General features: G+C 39.7%; 1 protein-coding gene and 1 pseudogene across 2 annotated transcripts in view; one reads left to right on the plus strand and one right to left on the minus strand.

Annotated features, from left to right (window-relative positions):
* LOC306669805 (broad substrate specificity ATP-binding cassette transporter ABCG2-like) overlaps positions 1-23,672 on the plus strand; it is a gene marked incomplete at its 3' end in the record, with an annotated part of 107,383 nt that overhangs the window by 77,716 nt on the left and 5,995 nt on the right. The gene's annotated exons all lie outside the window — the stretch shown is intronic.
* LOC306669263 (serine/threonine-protein phosphatase 2A regulatory subunit B'' subunit beta-like) lies at positions 8,360-10,137 on the minus strand (annotated as a pseudogene). Its single transcript has 2 exons — positions 8,692-10,137; positions 8,360-8,655 (listed from the first exon to the last, which is right to left on the minus strand). The product of its transcript is annotated as a serine/threonine-protein phosphatase 2A regulatory subunit B'' subunit beta-like (transcript).

Below are 23,672 nucleotides of genomic sequence, written 5' to 3' on the forward strand. Positions count from 1 at the left end.
ATACCAGTCGGTTAATTTGTAGAATGCACCTCATTTGTATTTCTTTGATGTTTTCTTATGTCTATATTGAGGTTCTGACTTTCAGGAAAAATGCCACAGAGGGGCTCTGCTCAGTGCATTGTGTCAGGGGTGTGTGAGGTCAATGTGTTTTATTACTGATGATGTTAACCTTGTGAAGGTGATGTTTGCCAGGATCTCAAGATAGAAATATTATTTTTTTCTCCATTGTAATTAAGAAATATCTTGGTTGAAAATCTTGGACTATGCAAATATCATTTCCCCTTGAACTTCTGTTCACTAATTTTGGCATCCTCTTGTGGAACATGTTGTAATTTGTCAACCTAATGGTGGCTGTGAAAAAGGTTTCATTATTTCTATGTTTTGAATTTTTTTCTGTAAGGAAGAGCTGTCCATTTCCCCTTGTTTATCCAAATATTTGTATCAACACCAACTTATGGATGTTTATTCTATTACGTGGGTTATACTCCAATATTATTTTTACTTAATTTGCTTCTCAAATTGTTCCAACTTTTCCTACCAGGTCCTCTTCTTCCAGACTGGGCCATGTGCCACTCTGACATATCATCTTGCTTTGTTTCTTAACTTTAAAAGCATTTCCTTACCTTCTGATGCCATGAAGTACTCCCAGTTCATTTTGTATTACCCATAACCTGACTCTGGAATGATCCATTTCTTCAAGGCATTCTGGTTACTTATTTAGAGTGGTATTTAAAACCAAGATATGGGCACTATGCTGCTTAAAGTTACTTTTGAGTTGGATTCGGCATTGAGGCGAGAACCTAGGATCTCATGAATGCTAAACAAGCATTCTCCGTAGAGCTACCCACCGCCCAGCCCTAGAACTTTTTATTTTAATGGGTTTGTGACCTTGAAAGTACATCTCTACAAAGACTAGTATTCCCTTCAATTTCATGCACCAAAGAGAACCTGACTGATGTAGTCAATTTGAATTTGATCTTTTATGAGAAAAAGTTGAAATTGGCAGGATTTAGCAGTTTTTCAAATGATTAGAATCTTCTAAGAAATCAGAAATATTTTATTAGCTTAATTAAACTATGTCTTGGATAATAACAATGTATATGAAGGGAAGCTATGCAGAGACTCTTATCTTTGAGATGATTGAAGTGTCCTCCAGTGAATTATGATGCCTTCCCTTTGTCCTCTTGGGGCAAGTCTTTGAGCCTGCTTCCTCATTCTGAAAATAAAGGTTTTATGCAATATATTTGTTACCCATGCTTTTTTTTCTGCAAGCTCAGAGTACCCCTTAATATCTAGAATATTTGGAACACCCTGTCCTAGTTATAATTTTACTATCTGATGATTTAATTCACTATGGTAAATGGGTTCAGTTAAATTTCAAACCCATATTTCATTTAGTCATAGTAGCAATGATGTTAGTCATACTAGGAATGATGTAGTACTGCACACATAAAGAGACATTATTTGGTCTGAGTCAATGTCTTTACTCATGGTTTATAGGGTACCATGTCATAATTATTTTAGGGAGGACATGCACATGCACACATGCACCTTTGTGTACTAGGTTATGGTGGAAAAGACTTTTTTTTTAAACTGCAGTTCTCATCAGAATTTTGAGAAGTAGTGCTGCTTTCCAATTCTGACTTTCTGTCCACAATTGTGTCTGTGATTACAATTATTAAATTATAAAATGAAAGGGTACAGGAATCTTCACCTTCATATAGTGACATTTATTAGATTGTTGTGGAAGGACTTTGTTTTAAACTTAGTGCTCTGTATTGTTCAGTAAATTCTAACTCAGAGGTTCAGCTGAGAGTTGCCTGTTTCTCTTATTTTCCTCTTTGATCTCAGGATTCTAACATCCTCACCTCTTTCCCCCTTCTTCTCATCTTCCAACAGTGCAAATTTGGTGGGACTGGCCTTGTGAGGGAATGAGAACGTGTAATGATTCTCCCTCAGCATCTGCCTACCTCCTCACTCCCTTATACCCTCTCCTCAAATCTACAAATATGATTCTAATGTTAACTTTCATTGCTGTGACAATATGCCTGAGAAAAACAACTTAAAGGAGGAAAGATTTATAGTGGTTAATGATTCTTTAGATTTCAGGTGACCTAGCTCCATTGTTTTGTGCCTGAGCTAAAATATTGTGGTAATGGGAGCATGTGGCAGAGCAGAGCAGGCTGCCCACCTCTCAGGTAGTGGGAGAAAAGAGTGTTGGGGACAAAGTACGCTTCTCAAGGACATGTTTGCAAGGACCCACTGCCCTCAACACATGAGTCTTGGGGGGACAATCCAGATCCAAACCATAACAATTACTTAATTTACTTAATATTATTTACTTAATCATTCCTTAATCTTTACATTATGTCTTTCTCTTTTGTCACCTTAACATTTGGGTCAAATTCTACTCAGCTCTGCATATAGACATGCTGATCATTTGAGAAATGTTTTGTCCAAAACTATAATACAGGGATAACTTGGCTTAAACTTTTCTAGGTTTTCTCTCTCCCCACTTCAAGGATAAAAGTTCCTACCAGCCACTATGACTGGAAGCAACAGACCATGAAAGGAGAGAAAAGAGGGTCATGGAGTTTGTGGAAGTTCTCTGTCAATTCCCAGAAAAGACATGAACATTTCCTTTTATTAGCCTATCTGTCTCTCTCATTATTTTTATTTTATATCTGTAAACTTTCAACCCCCTGGAGTTGAGATGCTAATTTGTGAGCAAATGTTCCTCTTTTCCATACATTGGCCACTGAATAAAGCTTTTCTGTCTTCCCAATACTTCTCTATTGGACATTGGTTTTTCAATAAGATGAGCTTCTGGTATATTCATTACCGGAATCTAACATACCTAGAGGAGTTCTAAAAGTCTGCTTAACATGATTGCCAGTCACTTCTTGGTAGCAATTATAATATCTGTGGTTTGCTGTGATTTAATCTTTAATTTAATAATTATTATTACTTTGTGTTACTGGGTATCGAACTCAAGGACATTCTAGCATTGTGATATATAACCAACTTTTTAATTTTTCTATGTTAAGACAAGGTTTCACTAAGTTGTCCAGGCTAGCCTCATACTTGTTATCCTTCTGCTTCAGCCTTCTGAGTAGATGGGATTATAGGCATGAACCTCTGCACCTGGCTTCCATTTTCAAATGCAAATATAATTTTTAAAATTTACAGTTTTGTAGGATATTTTAAAGGAGAAACCTCTATAAATGTGATTCTCTTATGTACTTATAGTATAGTTACCAGTTGAGGGCAAAGAACAAGAGAATGCGAAAGTTCTTGCTCTATAACCTCTACCTGAAGAGCATTTTAATGCTAAATTGTTTAACGTAAATACTGGCATACTTCCTTAAGAATCTTCAGAACACTCAGAAGAACACTTCAGAACACTGGGGGGCACCCCAGTGGAATTATGGTTATTAAAATTGGTCTTATTTTTTTTTCATTGACCTCCCATTGCTATTGGAAATATTGAATACAAGAGTAGGAAACCCAGGAATGAAATGTTGTGTTTTGGTAACAAAATGTGAATTCTGCTTAAAGATCAGATCCATAGTTTAGTGAACAGAAAAGTATTCTAAAAAACAGAAGCACTTTCTTTTAGACTAGTGTGACAGTTGCTCATTTGATAAATATTAGTCTTGACCTAAAGTATGTAGCACCTTCCTATATGTTTTTAGCACTTTCCTATTTTTGAAGGAAATAAAATATCCTTGTGTGTGTGTGTGTGTGTGTGTGTGTGTGTGTTTTGTACTGGGATTTAATCAAGGGCTGCTTTACCATTAAACTGCATACCCAGCCCCTTTTTGTTTTTTATTTTGTGACAGGGTCTCACTAAGTTGCTGAGGTTGGATTGACTAGTGATCCTCCTGCGCCTTGCCTCTCAAGTTGCTGGGATTGCAGGTGAGTTTTGTGTTGTCTTGAGAACAGGAATGGATTTCTTTGACATTTGATATTGCATTTGTGTCATTTATGTTATTATAAAATTTCCTTATTTATAACTAACCCAGCAATAAGAATTACATCCTAGTAAAGTGTGACTTTGCAGTGTTCAATATGACAGCCACCAACCGTATGTGAAAATTGACTTGAAATTAAGCAATATTAAAAGTTGAATTTCTCAGGCACATGATTACATTTCAGGTGCTGAGTGTTCAACCCCAGGGTTGGAAGTGCCCCAAGCATAGTGTTTACTGATCCCAAAGAAAGAACTTAGGGGGCACAATAGAGAGATTTTGGACATTTTATTACATACTTACTAATCCTTCGTGGCAGGTGCCAGGGTACAATGGAGGGCCACACTGCACCTTACAGACATGGGGCATAAATAGGACAGGCCGCATGCGCACTGCACAGGTGCATTTCCTCAGAGGTTTTTTGAGTACATTACTCTACAACCAGGGTCACTCTATTTAGATCCTCTCTTAAAGACAGGGGATAAGGGAAATGATCCTTTTCCCCTCTCCATTTCCTTCATTCTCATGTTTGTTTTTAAATTTTCTAAATGTATTTTTTAGTTCGTTCTAATTAGTTATACATGGAAGTAGAATGCATACATAAATGGAGTATGACTTTTCATTCTTCTGATTGTTACATGATGTAGAATCCCACTGGTTGTATAGTCTTACATGTATATAGGATAATAATGTCAGATTAGCTCTGCTATCCTTCCTACCCCACCACCCCTCCTTTCCCTTCCCTTCCCTCTACCTAATCTAAAGTAACTCTATTCTTCCCTTGCCCCCTACCCCTTATTGTGAATTAGCATCTGCATTTCAGAGAGGACATTCAGTCTTTGGTTTTTGGGGTTGGCTTATTTCAGTAAGCACATTATCATATTAGAGAGCTTCTCTTACTGCAAGCTTTCCTGGGTACTCTTTGATCCAACACTCTACCCCTTCAGTGCCTTGAAATCCCCTTCAGTCCCTCAGAGTCTCTGATCATTCCATGCTTTCTGTGAAGCCCTCAGGACAGGGCTCTGGAAGCACATTTCACCCATATGTTACAAGGGCAATACAAAGAGCAAGCACCTGTTAGCAAACATGCTAAGTTAATTAAGATAGCATTATTAAGATAGCATTACTTTGTTTAGACACATGGGTTAAAGCACGAGAGGTATTATGTTTTAACCCAGTTCTTTTTTTTTTTTTTTTTTTTTTTTTGGTGCCAGGGATTGAACTCAGGCGTGTACTTAAACACTGAGCCGCATCTCCAGCCTGTTTTATTTTTTATTTTGAGACAGGGTCTCCCTAAGTTGCTTAGGGCCTTACAAAGTTTCTGAGACGGATTTTGAACTTGCACTCCTCCTGCCTCAACCTCCCAAGTCACTGGGATTACAGGCGTGTGCCACTATCAAAGTCCGTTCCATTTCATTTGCAGGTTGGACTGTCAAGGGAAGGTCTTGTGCTGCAGTCATAGGGAGTTCCAGTGGATCCAGCAGTCAGTGTGTTTGATGTGAAATGAAATTTCTGTTGCCAGTTCAGGAATAGGTTAGTTGTTATTAACATATGAAGAACATGCAAATGTTTAATAGGTACAAATAGCCTTAAGTCAGCTCCATGAAGCAATATTCATGATATTGCACAATCTTGTGTTAGTAAATTAGCCTACATAGTAGGCTTGGCTAGGTAAGTGAACCACTCAATCTATTGTTTGTACTTCAGGGGCACAGAAAAAATAAGTTGCCTTTGGAATATGTAACCACTATACACTAATACAAAGTGTTCCTTGGGTGATGACATCCAAGGGTAATATTACCTAAACTTTGAGGGCCAGATTCCCAAGATATTAGGTTTTACTTATAAATTTAGATAGTCTTCTTCTTCTCAAGGAGTCAGTCAGTAAAGCAAACAACTGGGAGTTTACTCATATAGTCCAAGGACAACTAATGCACCTTGTTTGTAATTCTGTCTTGAGGATCAAGTGGCAGTAAATTGTTACTTGTATCTTAAACTTCAGTGGAAGTGTCCTTTTCTGTAACCATGGGTGAGATAACGTAGAAATGGCTGCAGGCCACTGCTGTCTGTTGGCTCACTTAGCGTCCTCAGTGCCTCAGGAAGATGAGCACTCCACCCTGCATGGAGTTGTTCACAGTTCTTGAGGCTTGTTTCAGCAGGCCATTCGTTCTTTCAATTAATCCAGCTTCTCCTGGATTGTATGAAAGTCCCTGGTATGTACCAGTCTTGAGGCCAGTGTTATGACCTGTGAAATGAGTTCCTTGGTCACTCTCAAGTACCTGTGGTGTACTATAGATGGCATTCAGTCGATCGGTCCCTTAATAGTTCCTTTGCACTGGCTCATTTGCTGGGAAAGGACTGCATCAAGCCTGTCCATGACCACACAAGTCAATGCATATTTGGTTTCTTCTGATAAGGGGAGAGATTCAATATAAGTCTACCTGCCCTTGCTGAAGTGGGGTGTAACTTTCCTTGGTGTGCACCTTGGTGGCATTTTGTCATCACAAATGCTATGATTTGGATATGTGCTATCCCTCAAAAACTCATGCATGAGACAATGCAAGAATTTTCAGACGTGAAATGATTATGAGAGTCTTGACCTAGTCTTGACTGACCTAATCAGTGGATTCATCCACTGATGTGTATTAACTTGGCAGTAACTTTAGACAGGAAGGATGTGGGCTTAAGGGGGTAAGTCACTGGGGGTATGATTTTTGGGTGTATATTTTTCCTCTGGTGAATGGAGTTCCCTCTGTTTCCTGATTGCCATGTCCTGAGCTGTTTTCCTCTGCTTTGTGCCCACCTGCCATGATGTTCTGCCTTGTCTCAGACTCAGAGTAATGGAGTTGGCCATCTATGGATTGAACCTCTGAAACTGTAAGCTCCAAATAAAATTTTCCTCCTCTGCGTGTTCTTGTCAGGACTTAAGGTCACAGCAATGAAAAAGCTGTGTGAAACAGTGGTAATGCCAAGAGCAGGCAAGACAGTTCTGGCATGCAGCAGCAACATCAGACATCTTTAGGGGCAGTTTCCAGAGTGTCACAGAGGCTCACATGATCTTCTGACCAGCACACTTTAATATGTGACGTAGTCAAGTGTCAATTTCCCCTGATGGGTCTTCCTCCAGCCATCTTATCTTTGCCTGTTGTATAATCTTGAGTGGGTATTTCTGTGCAATGGGCTCCATAGCAAGAAGAACAAATTAAGTGGCACATGATTGTCTTCTCAACAAGTTATAACATTCTTTTGCCCTCTTCCTTAACTGTGATCAGAATCCAATAGGGCTCTATATTCCTTAATCAACTGCAATAAACTGCATCCAAATTCATCCAGAGTGACGTGAATGATAAGCTCAGTGGTTTCCATGTGTCTAGTGTCTCAAGGGTTTGTTCCTGTTTCGCTGTCCATTGGGCCTGATTAAAAGCTTTAGTGTGCCAGTTAGGCCAGTCCCATACTACCCTGCCTATACAAATCACATAGGGGTCACAATAATTGAGCCAAATGAAGGATAAAAGCCCTCCAATAACTGAGTGTCCTCACAAATTCTTGAATTTGCCTTACTATGTTGGGAAGTAGAGACACCTGAACTTCGTCTCTTACAGACTGAGGTATAAACTTTGTCTTGCCCAACCAAATCATACCCAAGAATTTCACTAATAAACCGTGGCCTTGTACTTGGGTCAGGGTTTACAGTCCATTATTGCAAATGAATCAAAATTGTGGGTGTAGCATTGGTGAGCAAGGTGTGTATTAGATGTGAACGTTTTTACTAGGGTTGTAACTATACCACACACAAGATGGGGTGATGGAGATATCTTTGAGGTAACACTGTAAATATTGTCTGTCTTATGACAGGAAGCCAAATGGGGCTTGACTCCCCAGGACTTCATCTATGATAAAGAAGGCATTTGGAAGGTCCAGCACACAGTGATATATTTCCAACTGAGTATTTAGTTCTTTTAGAATAGTGGAAATGTTGGAAATGGCTACATTAAGTGACACAATCATCTTATTTAATTTTCTGTAATCCACTGTTGTGTTCCATCTGGCTTTTCTTTTCTTTTTTAACCAGTCACACAGGTGAGTTAAATGGGTTGGGCGAATTATGTTTACTTTAGCTAATGCACATATGGTCTCTGTTATCTCTTCATGGTCACCAGAGAACCAACATTGTTTGGTGATAACCATTCAGAGGACTGCAGGCAAAACAACAATTGGGGTGTGTTTTACATGCCCTCTTTTTTTTTTTTAATCTTTAAATTCTTTATTCAAAATTACAAACGTGACCACGTAAAACATTTGAAGCTGCGCTGCACAGCTCAACAGTTGAACAGTTTACACAAAACCCGGGCCGCGGGCCCAGGGCGCACAGTCCCCGCGGCGCCTCACAGCGGCTGCAGGTCCTCTTCCCCATGTACCTACTCCTACAGGTCGACGTCGCCCAGCCAGGTGGGCACTTCGAAGAAGGGCCTCTGGGCCAGCGCGCACCGCAGCGCGCTCAGGTTCTGGTCCACAGGGCTGAGCTCCTCCTGGTACGGTGGTCGTAGGGCTCCCCTGCGGCCTCCTCCGCCACCAGGATGTCGTACTCCTCCGCGGCGTACTTCTCCCAGTCGGACAGCTTGGGGCCCTGGCTCTCGCTGTCCCTCAGCAGGGAGGCCTGCTCTTTCTGCTCGTGGTCCAGGTACTCTCAATGTTGAAGAACGTGTCAAACAAGACAGACGTTGGCGAGTTTGCACTGTTTGAGGTCGCGCAGGGTGATCTTCCCGACCGGCCTGCGGGCCCATGAGGCCCTGAGTGGACCGCACAATCGTGCAACAACTTCGCTCTGGGGCTTGACCAGGTTCAGAATCTGGCAGAGGCAGTCCTCGAAGGGCAAGGCGTCGATGGCCATGCTCTCCAGCCGGCGGCACTGCTCCTCGTAGAAGTACTCCAGCTCAAACATGGACAGCGCCCCGTCCATGCAGCGGAACCAGTACTCGAGGCTGGTTGGAGTCTTTTTGTCTTCCTCAGAGATCAGAAACCAGACGAAGTCGGCGCAGCTGATCTTCCCTTCCTTCTGGACTTTCCTGCCTCGTGTCAAGGCTCCGGAGAATATCCTGTCAATCATCTTGGCGGAAAAGGCGTGGTCATTGTGCCTGGCCAGGTCCTGCGGGTCGATGAGGAGGTCATGGTCTGTGTGCAGCTCCTAGAACTTGCAGTAGATGACGTCGAAGTGCTCGTAGGAGAAGTATTACGTCAGCTGGTTGATGTCCACCTCCTCCTCTAGCAGGGCCACGTTCTGCAGGCAGGTGCTCCTCCAGAGCTCTGTGCAGGTGATCCTCCCCGTGCAGGACCTGTTGACGGTGTAGAATATCCTCTGGATGGCGGTGGTGACGTAGCGGGAGTGGAACTCAGACGCCTCCTTCAGAAAGGACAGGCCAGGGTGCGTGTTCACCACGTCCGGCAGGAAGGGGACGAAGTCCTCCTGCACCAGGTAGTTGCAGCCAGGGTTCAAGAGTAGGTGGACGAACTTGGCGGTATTGTCGTGCAGTTCTGGAGGATCTTTCTCCACATGGCCACGAATTTGTGGACGGATACGTAGCCCGTGCACTCTCCACCGGCTACATAGAAAAGCGGCCCCTTCAAGTACAGCGGGCAGCCACTGGTCTTGGCTACTCTGCCCATGTCCTCCAGGGTGGCTCTCTCGTGAGGGAACTGAGCGAAGGTGCGCTCGATGCTGGTGATGATGGCGTCCACATTCACCATGTCCTTGGAGCGCCCTCGGGGGAAGTAGAAGACTGGGATGCTGTGGCTGGTGGCCGGGGGCAGCCGCTCCGCCTTCTTTGCCTGGACTGCTGTGGCGCCCGCGGACCTGCGGGTGCTGCGGGCGCCGCGGGCGGGCGCCCTGTGCCGGGGGCTGGCGACGGCTCCCAGGGGCAGCCTGGGCGCGGGCCCTGGCGTGGCGGTGTTGGTCCCCTGGGGGATTGGGTGTGGCCGGCCGGTAGGCTGGCGGCCAGGCCTCGGGCGGGCCAGCATCCCCAGCGCTCAGCGCCGCTGGGCCGGACGCCCTGATGCGGTGCAGGCCGACCTGCAGCATGCGCTGCGTGCTGGCCTCGCTGAGCCAGCACAGGAACAGCTCGTCCACCTTCTTCTTCAGCACCGGCTGCAGCACCTTGCCGGGCGGCATGGCGGGCCGGCCCGGGCCGCCCTGGCCTAACGGGGCTCGGCCGCCCAGGGATCCCGGCCGAGGCGGGGACGCGGCGGCCGCAAGCGGGCGACCGGGACCTGGCGGGCTTAGCGGGGTGGGCAAGGGGTCGACCCTGGCCGGGGCGACGCCCGCGCCGCTCAGCGCAGCTTCAAAATGGACGCGCCCGCCGCGCTCCCAAACAAGGGCGCCCTTGCATATCCTCTTAATATAGGTTTTACAGTAGACAGGTGTTTAATCTTCTGGCAACTCAAATGGAACTCCCCTGTGGGGACCTGCAGACATGTTCCCTACAAATACAAGATTACACATTATATATTCAGGAATGGAAGCTGTGAGCACTTACAGGGTAAAGGCAGCAGGTGTCCAAGCCACAGCATCTACATTACAGTGTAGACTCTCACTGTTTTTCCTTTGTCCATCAATGGCAGTTAACCTCCCTGAGAATTTGTCAGGATTATTATATATCAATGTACACTTAGCTTCCATGTCCATCAATGCTGTTACTCTTTGAATATTTTTTGAAGACCAATGTGTTGCTAATTCTGTGTATGGCTTCCAGTCCGGAGACGTGGTTCAGACCCCTGAACCTTGACCTCTCCCCCAGTTGTCCCACACCCAAGGACTTAAAGGCTTCTCAGAGAGAGCTTTGTGCTCTGCTTCCATCAATCTCCTAATAGGGAAGGCTTGTCTTGTCTCTTTTGGGGATAGAAGTCTGCTCTCCCTTTCTGACTGTCTCCCTTTTCTTTTCCTTATTGAGAGGTAATGGCTGAAACCTCTTGTCCTTTGGCAGTTGTTTCCATACCTGTTCCAGGGTGGCATTAGGTTGTTTATTTTCTTTCAATCACTCCCGATGCTATTAAATCCACCCACATCTGTTTATAGGAGATTCAGAGTTCCTTCCAGTTTGGGCAGGGTTTTATGAACTCCTATTTTCTGCTGCAAATCTTTCTGTTTCCCCTAGGTCTGCTATCAGTCATGATGCTTTCTGTAGCGACTTCCGTGCCAATGGGGATAATATTGACACCAGGACATCATAAATGGGGGGGTATCCCATTTTCTTTATCCAATCATCTGTTGAAGGGCACCTAGGTGATTCCATAGTTTAGCTGTTGTGAGTTGAGCTGCTATAAACATCGATGTGACTGCGTCACTGTAATATGCTGAAAAGTATCTGCCGAATGTTTCCAGTGAATAGTGCTACCTCTCACTTATTTTCTTTCTCCTGCATGTTGCTAAAGAAATTGGAAGGAAGTACAGGAACTTTTTATTTTGACCCCATTATGTTGAGCTGCAGTACAGAAGAAAATCACTTTTTCTGATCTTTGTTTTTTATAGCTTTTTTTACATATCAAGAACCAGATTATTGTAAGTGATTTGAACAATGTGTGGATGGAAGGAGATTGATGACTTTTGACTTTGTCAAGTTCCACACCTCTAGTGGTGCTTTCTGATCTCTGTAATGTAACATGTAGCCCTTGGGCACAATCCCTGAACTTCTTTGTCTACAGTACAGTGGAGGAAAACTTTTGTTGTCCCCTCTAGGTTGAGTGTTTGAATTTGTGTGAATCATCTGACAAAAGCCATACTAGCAAGAAAAAATTTAAACAAAGACAGACCCAAAGAAAAATATGACTCAAAGTAGTGTGTAGAATTTGAGACTTCTTTACCATCTAAATAGGCGAAGAGGTGCAGATTGAAGGCTACTTATGGGAAAAAAATAACAACTTTAAGATGAATGGGCCCTCAGGATATAGATGGGGCCTGTAATAGTTTTGTGAGAATGTCTTGTATTTGTTGAGAGTCGGTCTTCTTTGATCACTTCTGAGGATGAGATCTGTGACAACTGATTTCTTTTTGAAGTCTCTACTTTTAGGCAGATAAAGGATTTGAGAAGTTCAAGTACCTTATGCCCAAAATAACAGTCATCCCTCTATTCAATCTGTCTGATTTCAGGACTTACCACCCTTTTAGTTTTCCTAGACTCTCTCCTAGAACTCTGACCATCTACTTTATCTCTGATTGAATATCTAAAAAGCCATTTCATCAGCTAAGGTTAACAGAGAGAATGTTTCTAATTAGAATATCAAAGGTCTGAATCTGGGGGTCCAAATGAATCAAGTCTGGCCATTTTCTCCATCAACCAAATGGAAAAAATCATGGTGAAAAGCAGAAAATATATATCAGTGTAGTTCTACTAGGAAGACAAGGGAAATCTACATTTCCAGCCTTGTCTTTGGGGATACAGACATGAATTCCCAGATTATATTGATAAGTCAGACCAGAAGTATGTATAATCACTCAGTCTTGGTAAACTGTGGTATGGCTGATCATTATCTGAGGTTTGGTCAGGCAGGGTCTGGTTGGCAGTGATAAGAAAGTTGCTGTTACCCAGATGTGGGTAGCTTCAGCTTATCACAAGATGTTTATCAATCAGATCTGTTGTTCTTGGAATTCAAGGTGACTGACTCAGAGCAAAGGAGACAGATGCAATAGGGAGGCAGAGATGTCAAGTGTTTTTGAACCTTTGAAGTCTCAAGTGAAGAGTCAATGTTTTTAGCAAAACCAGTTTCTAAGTCCTTGTTTCAGAAGGAATAAGATGGAAAGTCAGGACTGAGAGGAAGGCGTCTCTATTTACACTGACAAGTGGGGAAAATGCTTCACTGGAATAGTGGGGGCAAGATCATTAGAGAAGAGAAGATCAGAGATTGTAAGCTAATGACAAAGATCTTCCATTTCAATTCTGAAATCACTGTTGCTGACAAGATATTAAACTTTAAAATTGTGTGTGACCATTTAGGGCCATTGATGTTGCCCTGAAAACACCTCATACTTGGATGCTCTCTCAAATGTGAATCTGTAGCAAGGGTTCCAGAAAATGCCATCCCAATATGCCTCTGTGGTACTTAGATTATTTTGAGTGTAAGACAATTGAGAGTCTGAGGACACTTCTAAATCACTTTGACCCCCTCCCTCCAATTACCTACAAACAGAGTATAAATTTGACCTTTTGAGTGGAAATTTACTTTTGTAAAATAATTTTCTATTTCTAAAAGTGCATCTCCAAGACAACTCTTCACTCAGGAGAAACCTGCGTAACAAGACAACCCCTACCTAACCGGACCTTCCCTTCCTTCATCTTCCCCAAACTTGCCACCAGAAATCCTAAACCCTTTTTCTTTAGACTAACATGGTATATAATACTGAACTGCCTGGATCCAACCTGCAGCCTCATTTTGTTGTGTGTGAAATTCCTGTGAACACTTATATGATGAAACTTTTTGTATTGTTAATTGATCTGTTATGATTTTTTTTTTAATTCAGAGCACGCTAAGCCTATGCTCTACCACATCCCTCTGACCCCTTCAACTTGACATCTTGTCTGCCATTACCCAGGCCTCTCCCTCTTTTACTAGCTTATCTGTCCTGTTTTCTGCACTAGACCCTAACCTCTCCTTCTCCCAGTGTTCTCTGAACAGCAGCTAATGTGTTCTTCTAAAAACATAATTAGTATCATGAGCCTTTCCTTATCAAAAAGGCTCAAGCTTTTAAATAACCAGGACTATCTTTCATAATAGGGTCTCTTCCCATTTCTTATCCTGTCATGTCCTACAAATCATGGCTGCAACCATTTTGGGGTCTTTGAGTACCCCAGTGGACTGACTTCAAAATTACTTCGTTCAGGAGCCTTGGAATATAGAACTGATTCTTGGCATTTTGAGATAGAAATTTGGGGCTACAAAAAAAAAAAAAAAAAAAAAAAAAATCCTGAGTCTTAAAAGAGAAGTCCCCCTGATTTGTTGGAATCATCTATGAACCTTTGAAAAGCAAAATGAGCAGCTCTGGACAAGTCTAGCCAAAGTCCTTAACCCATGTTATGGCCTTCAAAAGTAATGTGATATGAGGATATTGAACAAGAGCTAGAAAATCTGACCCAAATTTGTATTTCTCTCCCGACTCTACCTCTAGTTCAGCCCCTAGCCACTGTCTTTCTATAATAATATTAACACATGCTTTAATGCAGAAAATGACCATGAACATTTGAAATGCAAATCACAACTTGTGCACAACCCACCTCATGTCCTTGGCCTATACCCTTGGCCATCCTTGCCTTCAAAAAGTAATGATGCATTGTGCGAGCACTAGAAAAACTGGCATGAAATTGTGTAACTCCACCCTGACTTCACCTCTGATTCCTCCCATGGCTATTTTCTCTCTATCAGTGTTAATACACCAGACCAAGGCAGTTGACGTCCCTCCCTCTGGAGGTGGCCTGCATTTTCCCTTGAATGGATATTTCTTACTTTACTCCCAAAGATGTTTCTCTCTAGAGATAGCCTGCATTCTCCCTTGAATGTGTATTTGCTTTCTGTAAATAAATCAGTTTGTGTCCTTGGTATGAGCTGAAATTCTTTTCCATTACATATGCCAAGAATCCCACTTGTCCTAGGTCAAGTTCAACCTTTTTAAGCTAAATCAAAATAAATTAAATTTTATTTATTTATTTTCCCCATCCCCACCACCCTTCCTCACCCCTCAGTCCCCTCTGCATAATCCAAAGTTCCTTCATTCTTCCCAATCCAACCCCCTCTATGGATCAATCTCCGCTTATCAGAGAAAATATTTGGCCTTCAGATTTTCGGGATTGGCTTGTGTCATTTAGCATGATATTCTATAGTTCTATCCATTTACCTGCAAATGCCATAATTTCATTCTTCTTTAAGACGGAGTAATATTCCACTGCACATATACACAGTTTCTTTATCCATTCGTCTGTTGAAGGGTATCTAGGTTGGTTCCATACTTTAGCTATTGTGAATTGAGCCACTATAAACATTGATGTGTTTGCATCATGGTAGTATGCTGATTTTAAGACCTTTGGGTTTAAACTGAGGAGTGGGTTAGCTGGGTCAAATGGTGGTTCCACCAGCAATGTATGAGTGTATCTTTTCCCCCACATCCTCACCAACACTGATTATTGTTTCTATTCTTGATAATTGTCATTCTGACTAGAGTGGGATGAAATCTTAGACTAATTTTGATTTGCATTTCTCTAGTTGCAAGAGATGATGAACATTTTTTCATGTTTGTTGATCAATTGTATTTCTTCTGTGAAGTGTCTGTTCAGTTTCTTAGCCTATTTATTGATTGGGTTATTTGTTTGGTGTTAAGGTTTTTGTATTTCTTCTGTGAAGTGTCTGTTCAGTTTCTTAGCCTATTTATTGATTGGGTTATTTGTTTGTTTGGTGTTAAGGTTTTTGAGTTCTTTATAAATTCTGGAGTTTAGTGCTCTCTCTGAGGTGCGCATGGTAAAGATTTTCTTCCATTCTGTAGGCTCTCTCTTCATGTTATTGATTGTTTCCTTTTCTGGGAAGAAACTTTTTAGTTTGAATTCATCCAATTTATTGATTCTTAATTTCACTTCTTGTGCTTTGGAAGTCTTGTTAAGGAAGTCAGATCCTAGGCCAACTTGGTAAAGATTTGGGCCTACTTTTTCTTCTATTAGGTGCAGGGTCTCTGTTCTAATATTTTGATCCACTTTGAGTTGATTTTGTGCCAAGTGAGAGATAGAGGTTTATTTTCATTTTGTTACATATGGATTTCTAGTTTTCCCAACACCATTTGTTGAAGAGGCTATCTTTTCTCCAATGTATGGCACCTTTTTTTAGTATAAGATAACTGTATTTATGTGGGTTCGTCTCTGTATCTTCTATTTTGTACCATTGGTCTACATGTCTATTTTGGTGCCAATACCATGCTGTTTTTGTTATTGTTGCTCTGTAGTATAATTTAAGTCTGGTATTGTGATGCCTGCTGCTTCACTCTTCTTGCTAAGGATTGCCTTAGCTATTCTGGGTCTTTTATTTTTCCAAATGAATTTCATGATAGCTTTTTCAAGTTCCTTGAAGAATGTCATTGGGATTTTAATAGGAATTTCACCAACTCTGTATGACACTTTTGGTACTATGGTCCTTTTGACAATATTAATTCTCCTTATCCAAGAACAAGAGAGATCTTTCCATCTTCTAAGGCATTCTTTAATTTCTTTCTTTAGTGTTCTGTAGTTTACATTGTAGAGGTCTTTCACCTCTTTTGTTAGATTGATTCTCAAGTATTCTAGTTTTTTTTTTTTTTTTTTTTTGAGGCTATTGTGAATGGAGTAGTTTCCCTAATTTCTCTTGCAGTGAATTCATCGCTTATGTATACAAATGCATTTGATTATGGGTATTAATTTTATATCCTGCTACTTTGCTGAATTAATTTATGAGTTGTAGAAGTTTTCTGGTGGAATTTTTTGGATCTTCTAAATATAGAATCATGTCATTGGTAAATAGTGATAGTTTGAGTTCTTCTCCTATTTGTGTCTGTATCCCTTTATTTTCTTTCATCTGATTTTTTGGGCTAGAGTTTAAAGGATGATGTTGAATAGAAGTGGGAAAAGAGGGTATCCCTGTCTTGTTCCAGTTTGTAGAGGGAATATTTTCAGTTTTTCTCCATTTAGGATGATGGTTGCCTTGGGCTTAGAATAGATAACTTTTACAGTGTTGAGGTATGTTCCTACTATCCCTAGTTTTTCTAGTGTTTTAGACATGAAGATGTGCTGTATTTTGTCAAATGCTTTTTCTGTCTATTGAGATAATCCTATGGTTCTTGTCTTTAAGTCTATTGATGTGATGTATTATGTTTATTGCTTTCCATATGTTGAAACAACCTTGCACCCCAAGAATAAAACCTACTCGATTGTGGTGCACTATCTTTTAAATAGGTTTTTGTATGCAATTTGCCAGAATTCTATTGAGAATTTTTGTATCTATATTCATCAAGGATATTAGTCTGAAGTTTTCTTTCCTTGATGTGTCTTTGTCTGGTTTTGGTATCAGAGTGATACTAGCCTCATAGAATGAGTTTGGAAGGGTTCCCTCCTTTTCTATTTCATGGAATAATTTGAGAAGTATTGGTGTTAATTATTCTTTGAAGGTTTTATAGAACTCTGATGAGAATCTGTCTGGTCCTGGGCTTTTCTCGTTTGGTAGGCTTTTGATGGCATCTTCCATTTCATTGCTAAAAATTTATTTGTTTAAATTGTGTTATGTTAGCCTGCTTCAGTTTGGGTAGATCATATGTCTCTAGAAATTTGTCGACATTTTTGAGATTTTCTATTTTGAGTATAAATTTTCATAATAGTTTCTACTTATCTTCTGTATTTCAGTAGTGTCCATCATGATATTTCTTGTTTCATAATAAATCTTAGTAATTTGAGTTTTCTCTCTCTTTCTCTTTGTTAATGTGGCTAAGGGTTTATCAATTTTATTTATTTTTTCAAAGAACCAACTTTTGTTTGGTCAATTTTTCAATTGTTTCTTTTATTTCAATTTCATTGATATTAGCTCTGATTTTAATTATTTCCTGTCTTCTACTGCCTTTGATGTTGAATTGTTCTTCTTTTTCTAGGGCTTTGAGATGTAATGTTAGGTCATTTAGTTGTTGACTTTTTATTCTTTTAATGTATGAGTTCCATGCAATGAACTTTCCTCTTAGAACTGCCTTCATAGTGTCCCAGATATGGTATGTTGTACTGGTGTTCTCATTTACTTCTAAGTATTCTTTTTTATTTCCTCCCTAATTTCTTCTTTTTTCCATTCATCATTCAATAGCATGCTATTTAGTCTCCAGGTGTTGGAGTAGCTTCTATTTTTTACTTTATCTTTGATTTCTAGTTTCATTCTGTAATGATTCAATAGAATGCAGGTTAGTTTTTTTTTTTTTTTGTATTTGCTGAGTTACTTTGTGGCACAACATGTAGTCTATTTTAGAGAAGGATCCATGTGCTGCTGAAGAAAGTATATTTGCTCAACAATGGATGAAATACTCTATATGTGTCCATTAAGTCTAAATCATTGATTGAATTATTTAGTTGTATAGTTTCTTTTTTTAGTTTTTGTTTGGAAGATCTATCCAGTGGTGAGAGAGGCGTGTTAATGTCACCTGGTATTATTGCGTTGTGGTCTATTTGATTCTTGAAATTGAGAAGGGTTTGTTTGATGTACATAGATGCTCCATTGTTTGGGACATATATATTTACTATTGTTATTCTTGATGTATGATTCCCTTAAGCAGTGTGAATTATCCATCTTTGTCCTTTCTGACTAATTTTGGTTTGAAGTCCACTTTGTCTGATGTGAGGATGGAAACCCCTGCTTGTTTATGCAGTTCATGTGAGTGATGTTTTTTTCCCAATCTTTTACCTTCAGTCTGTGGATGTTCCTGTCAGGTTTCTAATCTCATGGCAGTAACCTGAGTCAGTAGTTTAAGTAGGTATATGCTTAAGCAGCCACCTAATATATAACTATAAAGCAGAGTGGTTCTCCATTTGCTAGTATTATCCCTAGGGAAAAATGCAAGGGAAGGCCCTGGGCTCTTGGCCTGAGGCTGCCCTCCCTTTACCAAAATGTGCAGTAGTCACAACTGAACAGGTGTCTGGCAAAAGATGTAGAATCTACCTGCATTCATTTTTATTTATTCTGATTAGTTTTACATGACAGTAGAATGAATTTTGACACGTCATACATGAATGAGGTATAACTTCTCATTCTTCTAGTCGTACATGATGTAGAGTTATACTGGTCATGTAATCATATATGCACATAAAGTAAGAATGTCCGATTCATTCTACTATCATTCCTACAACATGGTTATTTTGATGATATTAATTCTACCTATCTATAAATATGGTAGGTCTTTCCGTCTTCTAATATCGTCTTCATTCTCTTTCTTAGAAGCCTTTCACCTTTTTAGGAAGATTTTTTCCTAAGGTTTTTTGTTTGTTTGTTTTTAGGTTATTTTGAGTGGAGTAGTTTATTTATTTATCATCAGATTCATTTTTGGAGTATAAGAAAGCTCTTTTTTATGTTGATCTTGTATTCTACGGCTTTGCTGACTTTGTTTATCAGATCTAGAAATCTGCTGGTAGAGTTTTTTAGATCCTCTAGGGTTAGAATCATGTCATCAGTAAACAGAGTTTGACTTTTTTTTCTAAGATCACTTATATTTCTAAAAGTTTATTCTATGTATCGAAGGAAGTTTAATAACTACATTCAGCTTTTGAAAAAAATATTCAAGAGTAATTCTTTTTAAAAATACACAGAACAGTTAGATATGTAATGAGAGCAGTTATTCTTTCATTAAGTTTTAAAACATAATATAAGTTCTTTGTTCACTACAGAAGAACAGTCCATACACCTGATAACATTGCTCTACATGGTACATTTACATTGATCAATACGTGAAATTTTCAAATAATTCTCTCTTGGCGACATCACCAGCTATCTTCTTTTGTCACTTCACAACATTTTTTTTGAAATTATTATAATGACCTTCAGTTTCCATAAATAAACTTACATGAAAAGCTGGCTAACATATTCAGTGGCTACCGTTAACACTTAAAACTTTGGAAATAATTATTCATAGAAATAATTAAAATAAGTTTAGGTAAATATTTAAAGTTTCCATTCTGCTTTCTACAAATAGTCCAAGATTATGTCTTATCTCTGAGTTTCAAATTAACATTCTGGGGGGGGGGGGGGGGGACTGGCTTCATGTAATAACAGAAATGCATAGAACACAAAGGAGTTTATTATTATTATTAAAAATATAAACACTGTATAGGATAACTCTTGCTAATGAAAATCAGTGATGTGATTGAATTACCAAGCACACTTGTTGACACAAAATTAGTATAGTTTTATCTTTAATGGAACTTAAAATTAACAGAGAAATGACAATTTGTCAGGTACAATTCTTCATACTTTCCACGTTCTTTACACTTTTATATGGTTGGTTACTACATTTGTGTAATTAAAGAAAATAAGGAGTTCTACTTCTACATTGGCTACTTAAGCTTTTCATATTGCATAGTAAAGTAAGTTCATTGAGAGTTTGTATGGTACTTCATGAAACTTTTATGGAGCTCCTGAAAATTAATTCCAAAACCTTTTTAATGAAACAAACCATATAATATGATCTGATTATTCACATAAAACAAAAATGAATGACTAAATCTTTCTACTTTATTTGTACAGAAAAAAGCTATTTTCTTCAAGCCAAATTATAAAATTAGCCTAATGCTTCTTTTACAAACATAGAAATATTAAAAGATATTTACATGAACTCGATTGACTAAATTACCAGGTTCATTTCAGGTGCTGATATATCCTGGTGATATAACAAACAGCAAAAAACTGTTAGTCATTCTGAATTATAAAATCTAATATGAATCATATTATTTCACAACCATTCTGCTACGTGTGTTTATATACAAAACCAGAGAGCCATACAGAAATTTCATATTCATGACTTCCCTCCATTTGGAGTGTAGTGTTGAACACCCATGCCTTCAGCTCTCGGAAGACGTCACCCGTGTTCTGGAAGCACTTCAACTCCGAAAGACCTTTAAGTTTTACAGGCATGGTGGCAGATTCTCGGACATCGCCGCGTTCCCCGAGACTAGGGCGATGGCAAGAAGGGGTCAGCGAGGGGAAGAGGGGCTGGGGTTGCCCAGCCCCTACGCAGACCGAGGCAGTTCCCGCTTGTGCACCCTTAATAGCGATGAATGCCCTGGTCGGTGGGGCCGGAGTCCGGGCAGGCAGACCCGGCTGGGTCTGAGGAAAGGGCTCCAGCAAACTCCCTGGCAGCAGCGGCAGCATTCAAGATTTAGGTCTGAGTAAAGTGGCAGATTTTAAGGTAATGTGAAGTAAACCCATAGAGTCAGCATGAGAAGAGAAACTCCCTGTGTGGACAATGTGACCTTAATCAGAAATTTCCCAGAATGTATGAGGTCAAAAGTGGCAGCTTTCTGTAATGATGAGAAAAGTCAAGTTATATAATATGAAGATGGGAATTAAGATGGAGAAACAGTCTTAACCATGGTCAAATCCTGGGAGTGTGGTCTAGTTTGCAGAGTGCTCCTCACATGGCCTTTTCCAATGGTCCTCCCACCCTCATTGTTAAGTCAGGGCGCATTTATGTCTTGGCTCTAACTTTTCTTCTTCCTTTTTTTCTACGACCCCTTCACTAGTTCTCCCTCTTCCTCTGGGGTGACTGTGTTCCAGTGCTTTTTTGAGGTGTATTTCTGGAATTGATAAATGATGAGAATTCAAGGATTCTTGGTCTGTGTAGTTCATTTGAGATAATTTGACTTGGAAAATTATATTTGGTCACATTAGGATTTACTTATAATTTATATAGTAACCAAGTTATTTTTTCTCATCCCCTCCCTCCTTCTCTCCCTTCTTTCCTTTCTCTGCCAGTTTATTTTCAGACTTTCTTTTGACTCTTTATTTATTTGACTTTGCCTTTCCACTAGGTATTCTTTTGCTATGTTCAAAGGCACTGCTCAAAGTTACTTACTTGGGTTTTCAGCGAAAATTTATGAAGGTTGTCATTGACTTTTTATAATTTATGTAATTTAATTGATATAATTTTAAATTTTTATGAAATTTTAAACATAACAGAAATGTAGAGAATATAGTCTTATGATACTACATTATTGTCAGATAATATAGTAGTATAATTACTAATACTACTCACCTGATTTATCAATTGTCAATATCATCTGCTGTAATTACTTCAATTGTTTCTTTCTGAATATTTAAAAAAATTTTTTTGTTGTAAATTGACACAGTACCTTTATTTTACTTATTAATTTTTATGTGGTACTGAGGATCGAACCCAGTATCTCACATGTGCAAGGCAATTGCTCTACCACTGAGCCAGAAACCTAGCCCTCTTTCTGAATATTTTAAAGCAAGTCATACAGTGTTTCTTCTATAAGAAGTATTATGCATCTATAAAAATGACATTTCCTTACAGTACTGTTATCGACTAATGAAATGGATAATATATTCATATCATCACCTATGTCAAGCCCATATTCATTAACATTCTCCAAATTGTCTCCAAATATCTTTTACAGTTCATTTTTTAACAGAACCCAGTCATGGGCCTTGGGTACCATTTGATCATTATCCCTTTGGAGACTCTGAATTTCAGAATTCTAATCTACATCCTGTCTCCCCAAACCTTCCTACTCCGCTCACCACACACAATTACATTGACTGGTTGAAAAGACTGAGCCAGTGGCCCTGTGGAATATGCCACTTTCTAGATTTGTCTAAAAGAATAAATAAGAAATTGTGCATTGAGTTGGGGTGGAGACAGTGTCAGTTTGGAAAGACTTATGGTGATTGAAAAGTCGCTAATGTGATGTGGTAGAAAGCACACTATTTTGATTGTGAGTCTATTCTTTGTAAATCCACTTGGAGTCCTTTGGTGGAAACAGTGGTCAGGATGTTAGAAGACTAATAAATTACTAGAGAGACTTTCCTTTTTCCTCTCCTATCTTTATTTGTTTTGTAGTGGGATTCCACTATCAGGGATATAGCTCTTAGTGTTCCAGCTTACTTGTGTTAAGCCTAAATATTTGACTTGATAAGAAACATAGAGAACTGTTAAAGCACAGCCTTCATCTCAGGTCCAGTCATCTAGAAGCTCTGCCTGAGCCTCATTTCACTCATCTGATAAAAGAGAAACCCCCTTCTTCTCTTAGATGTCTATTTATTTGCTGTTCAGAATAATGAGGACAGCAAAATAAAGTGTCTCTAACAGGACCAGCACTGGTTAATCTACCAAATGACAGTGACTGTGGTTGTTTCTGTAGATAATAACGATAACTCGTGTTTTAGGTTGGAACTCAGTTTATGTGGGGTGTGTCTGGAGAAGAAAGAAAAAGGACCCATATAGCAATGGAGCTGATCACTGATCCTCCCATCTTGTTCCTGGATGAGCCCACAACTGGTTTAGTCTCGAGCACAGCAAGTGCTGTCCTTTTGCTCCTGAAAAGGTAAATGCTGTGGGAATATTGTTGTTTCCTTTATTTTATAACTGATCACTTCTGTATACCAGATATTCCTGGTACAGGGTATTCAGAAGTGAACAGCAGAATTTCTTCCTTCCTAGTTAGAGGGAAACTGTCGATGAACAAAGTAGTGTTATCAAGAATAATAAAACAATAGAACAAACAATAGAACAAACATATATATATTTAAATAGAAAAAACCATGTAAAAATACAGCTATAACTATTGTTGTTTCTGTCAGCGTGTACCTATTAAAAAGCCCATAATAATATTTTAATTCCAGTCTAAAATCTCCATGTCATTTTGAGTCTTTGCCATTTTCGTGTTTATAAGTGACATCAGACAGGGATATGACTCCCATTTTCTAAAAATACTCACTTTCTTACTCAAACAAGTAATTTAATTTTCTAATGCAATCAGTCTCCCAGTTGCTCTGGCTGATTTCGTTGTCCTCCACCCACTGTGTAAACCCTTCTGCCCCATCTTCTTTTCACAACAAATGTTTACTTCAGAATTAGAGGGAAACAAAAACATTACACATAGGAATACATTGACTGGAATACAGTTAATGTCATTTGTTCTGAAATCTTGAAAAGTTACTCTA

The sequence above is a fragment of the Sciurus vulgaris genome, assembly GCF_902686455.1.
Source record: "Sciurus vulgaris genome assembly, chromosome: 9".
Classification (NCBI taxonomy): Eukaryota; Metazoa; Chordata; class Mammalia; order Rodentia; family Sciuridae; genus Sciurus; species Sciurus vulgaris.